Below are 5,499 nucleotides of genomic sequence, written 5' to 3'. Positions count from 1 at the left end.
CGGGGTCGAGGTTTATCTTACATCGGTGGAATTGAGTTAGTCTTCGATGTGGGTGCGATAAATTTCGACATAACTTTTATTAATTTATTATGTTTTCGAGGGAAATAGTTTGAATTCAAATTCAAATATGAAAGACAGAATTCAAATAAGATCTTGGATTGGAATTTGAATTCTAATCAATTATATAAATACAAAGTAAAAATAAATATAAATGAGAATCAAATATTACAAATAACAATTCACTTAAGTATTATTACAACACTTATTAAAATATTACAAGTTACAAAAGAATTATGAGATTACAAAATGGAACTAAAAGAATTCCTAAATCTAAATCTTCTCAATCTTTCCAGTCTTCTCTTCCTCTTCCTGTAAGATGCAAAGAAAACAAAGGCAAACAGAAATAACAATGGTTAATGTTAAGATGTTGCCATCACCAAGGTGAGGCATTTTAATTTTGGAACTCAACTATTAGACAGTAGGAATTCATCCTAGTATCCAAATAGTGGCTAGAGGGATCAACCTAAATCTGTTGGCAACAAGACATATATCATGGATCAAACTTGGATCACTTTAGATCATTCCCGACAAGTAGGCAACAAGGATTTAAGGCAGCATTTTATCCATACAATAAAAGGGACAAGGCAACATTGTATGATCCATCTTAGCAAAGGGACAGGAGGCAACATTTATCAATTTATCTTAGGCAAAAAAGATAACTAATTGATCCCTCTAACCTAGTCAAGTTCCTATTTAAAACTAACCCACATGTTTTAATTAAGTAATCCACCATTGACAATAGTTAGTCAAGATGAATCAATAGCCAGAAATATTGATTAATAAGTCTCAGCCATCAATTTAAATACATGTAACTTCTCATCCAATCAAAGTAATACACCTGGCAGTATCAACAATAAAGGCCCAACTAGGATAAGAGCAACCTGACGTTGCTAGCACTAGGAGGAGAAGCAAACCAACTTGATAACATACACATGGAGAGGGGGCCACTTGCAAGCAGCACTATCACACCTTGCATGCTAGTGTGCTGTCACACACACAATGAACAGCCAACTGTATAAAAGCAGGGCCATCACAGCCAGTCAAACGGTTGGGTGCATACATCACGGTATTCTCTATCAGAAGCTCTTTAAGCTCACACACATCAGCAGTTCATCTTGAAACCATCAGCTCCAGCAAAATAGCTAGAACAGCAAGAACACATCAGCAGTATCCTATTTTGTTCCACACAAATAAGATCCAAATAGCAGATCAAGCCGGAGCTAGGAGGAGGTGCAGTCAAACAAGCAGTAGATCAAGATCAACATCACCAGCTATCCAACTTTGCTACAACAGGTTGATCCATTGATTTAATATAAGCATCTCAACATACTAGGTTGCACAACTAGGATCAGGGGAAATAAAGAGAAGAATCCACAACACTCCATCAAGCCACCCTTCAACTAGATTTTCATCTAGGAGGTTGGAGAGATGGATTTTCCTCTCAGACTTGCATAGAGGTGCTATGCATGTTCATCACCGAGGTTTAGAGAAGCAACAATCCAGTAGTATCTGTTCATATCATAGATTGTGCCTCAGCCTTTGCATCATAGGCCGGGCCAAAGAATCAAGCCATATCTGTTCTTATCAGATTAATTATAAGCAAGCCATCCACATAACCACAAGATCTGATCATGTATGCACATGATCCAGTAAGCAGTTCCATCCATCAGCGGCTATAAGCATACAAGCTAACACAGCAAGCCATCAAGTAAATTGCCTAACAAAGCATCCAGTAAATATAGAATGCATCCTTTCAGTAAAAGCAACATAACCAGTCATGTATGCCTGGGATGATAAAACAATTCCAAACAGGGGCATCACAAGAATATAGCAGCCAGTAGGGCAATTACATGTTCATCAACAGATTGTAAAGGTACATGGTGTCCAGGAATTATTCTTAGGCCAATCGAGTAACTTCAATAGCCGTAGTGCTTCAACCAGAATTTAGTGCCACCCAAAAATCAATTAAAGTATACAGTTGCTTAAGCCAGAAACAAATAGACATACATTACTTGTCTGGTTGAAGCGGATATATATGAGCTTTGATGCCCTGAATGATCAGCTAGACCAATATTTAGCATTGTGCAAATATAATTAACCACTTGACCCAAGTTTGAATAGCTCCAACCAAACTCACAAGCATATGCAATAATCAGGCCAAGCACACACAAACTCATGGCCAATAAATTCATCGTTTTAGAGCAGACAGAGAGAGAGGGAGAAAGGGGAATAGCTCACAGTGGTTCGGGCGAATAGAGGAAGAGGTCGACGCCGGGGTTGCGCCTACAACACCGTCCAGCCGGCGTCGAGAACGAAGTAGCCGCCACGCCACCAGTTCACCGCAGTAGGCGTCGAGGCGGTGGGTGGCAGCAGCAACTCCTATGGCGGAGCCACGCGCAGGAGCAGAGAGCATCCAGGTGGTGAGGGCCGACGGCGAATACCTTGTCGAGGCGGCGCCAAAGGCGGCCATCAATGGCCGGGAGAAGATGGCGGCGGAGCCACACCAGGGAGCGCTGGGCGTGAGCAGGAGCAGGGCGGCGCGCGCACGTAGGGCAGCATCGAGGCGGCGGGTGAGGGCGAAGCCTCACCGGACAGCAGCAGCGACCAGCGGCGGCGCGGGGGTTGGCCGGCGACGGCCAAACCAACCAGCGACCGCCAGGGTTTCCAGGTTTGGGGGCGGACAAGGTAGAGCCGGAAAATCAAATCGAACGGGACAGAGAGGTAGAGGACGTCGAGGGGAGCCAGAAAAATGTCTTGCCGGTGCCGGAGTAGGCCGGCAGCGGCCAAGGCGGGCTAGGGTTCGCAGGGGTCGTGCGTGGAGCACGGCCGAACATCGAGACGGTGGGGAAATCGAAGACGAGATGGAGGCGAAGTAAAATTAGAGAGCGGCGGTGCCGGACCTGGCCGGCGACGGCCGGAGCAGCGGGTGGCGGCAGCGCCATCACAGGCGCGTGCGAGGATTGTGTCCTGGTCGTGTGCGTGCTCGTGGTGGAGAAAGAGATAGGAACGAGAGTGAGAGAGAGATGTGAGGCGCTGGGTTGTGTTGGACTCGTACGTGTACGGGTCTGACCGAGTCATGTACTCATGTGCGTGTATGTAGGATACTGACCCCAAATTAACTCTAGCCCAATAATAGCATACGTACGTGAATACTAATTGGCCAATTAATTATAATAATTAATCCACTAGTGTGTATATATTTGTGTCCTAGCTAAGTTAATCAAATTATATGATGCATCACACCTAAATTAGTGTAAGCTAGTATCATTATTTGGTTACAAATTGAAAACTATAAAAGTTTCTCTACACAAATACCAAACAAGTATTAAAAAAATAAATACATGGTGTTTCCTAACTTCTATGGATTAGGAACATTATTCATGTTAATATTAAATTGAGTTCCTAAAATGCTTAAAATATTATTTTGACTTTAATCTGTAATAAATACTTTCCAAATAATTTAAACATGGTTTCAACTTAGAATTTGATTTTTATTAAAATTTGCATATAAGAAATTCCATAAAATCTAACATAAATACTAATTAGTTTTAAATTATATTCTAGTACCAATTTATATTTGTAAGGAATGTTTCCCTTCACCCAAATTAGTAAATTAAATCCAAGATACTTTAGGAAATTCTTATGCCTTAAAAATAATTCCTTAAACCTATATATGATATGAGTTGCTATAACTCTATACTAGGAACTTGCTTTCACATCTAAAAACACGCAAACTCAAACCACACTTTAAGACATATTATTAAACATCTTTCAGCCAAATGAAATTGTTTGACTTCCTTTGCATGACCAGTTTGATACTTATAAGTAGGAATTTTATGGTTGGATCTTGTGTAGAAGGTCATAGCTAGAGTGATGTATTACTTGTATACACCAATCCATCATTAGTCCAAAGTTAACCCTTATCCAATGAATTAATCATACCTTGTTAGTGGGGTCATTCCATAGTATATATTTATGGGAATGATACCAAACCAAATAATCATTAGCCATCACCTCTAGTTCAACTCAACAAAGTGTAAAACCTAGCTCCTATCCTTAGAGATATCAACCTTAACTAACCATACTTAGCATCACACCATTGTGATGAACTCTAATAGCAACCATGCCTAATATTTTGCATCATTTGCTATACACACTAAACCCTACGAGTGTTACATATTTATGAACCATCCTATTTAGGAACCAACTATTCCCTACCAAGTGAATCCAATAGCAAACCCTAGACAGCCTCCACCTTAATTGTAATACTTCTTATTCTTTAAGAAGCATGTTCTTCAAAAGTTATTCTTTTGAAGAAATAAAGAGTAGCCACCAACCTTGCCTAATAGGACTTATAAACCCTAACTATCTATCACCCATAATATATACCACCTTGATAGAAACCATTGATAATTAAGATGCTTATACTTAATTAAAACCATACAAGCCCTTGTTACTGATGAATTCAACTTTGTTGTGATCTATCCCATCCTTACCCAAAAACTATTGATCGAGAACCCATAGTAAACCATAGAACTCCACAACCCTAATTATCATACTTGTTCTTTATTAAAGAACATGTTTCTCAAAAGTTATTCTTTTGAAGTATATGATATGTAATCATTAACCATGCCATATAGCACTAAAACTGACAACTGTTCATTACATGTTTATACCAAATGTATTCATTGTGTGCGAGAACTGTTATTATTGTGATATATTACACTACTTGTTTATGTTACCAAGTAATCAACCTTTAATAAGAACCTTGTTTGTCAATCACTCTAAAAGTGCAACACACCCTGAACTAATCATTACAACTCACTAATCCTAAATCATCGGGGTTAGGTCACGCTTAGAACGATTGCATCTCATACTTATGCATTATTGCATCCTTGGCAATCTTTTGAACATCGTCCTTACCGGACGATGATGCTATTTCAGAATTTGGAGTTATTGCGTATCGAAGACCTTGTCTGCATAATCTTGCAGTCAAGAAAGGCAAGTTCATCACTTGCTCATGTCATTTGAGTATTTCTATCAAATTACTTGCAAAGTACTATGGTTATCACTATTGCATAAAAACCAAAACCACTACTTTCATAACTATGAATATGACTATGTGGTGGGCAATGGAACCATGGATTGAGTTGATATGGTGGAGGTTCCATTGCAAGGGTTTATATCCATCTAGGATTAAACAACAAATGTCGCCAGTGATTCTTGTGCCGTAATACCCGTGTTAACCATAAGATGCAGGTGGGACGGAATAGTCAATTGTATTTCCACCTCTTGTACATCAACGGATGCGCTTTACCGTAGACCCTTGATCCAAGAGAGGACAAGTGGTACCCTTGATCCAAGAGAGGACAAGTGGTAGGGTGGGGGTCCCGATGAAGTCCCCACGGTAATTGCGGTCTATGATGGGTTGCAGCTGCC

The 5,499-nt window shown here is 40.2% G+C and overlaps 1 long non-coding RNA gene across 1 annotated transcript; it reads right to left on the bottom strand.

Annotated features, from left to right (window-relative positions):
- Positions 1 to 208: 208 nt before the first annotated feature.
- Positions 209 to 3,509, bottom strand: LOC127302207 (uncharacterized). The gene is made up of 2 exons (XR_007852728.2): positions 2,299 to 3,509; positions 209 to 1,202 (listed from the first exon to the last, which is right to left on the bottom strand). It is a non-coding gene; the product is annotated as an uncharacterized lncRNA (long non-coding RNA).
- Between the last annotated feature and the right edge of the window lie 1,990 nt (positions 3,510 to 5,499).

Source organism: Lolium perenne, chromosome 5 (assembly GCF_019359855.2).
Source record: "Lolium perenne isolate Kyuss_39 chromosome 5, Kyuss_2.0, whole genome shotgun sequence".
In the NCBI taxonomy this organism is placed as follows: Eukaryota; Viridiplantae; Streptophyta; class Magnoliopsida; order Poales; family Poaceae; genus Lolium; species Lolium perenne.
Note: the sequence above shows the minus strand (reverse complement) of the source record. Positions and strands in the feature narration are given on the sequence as shown.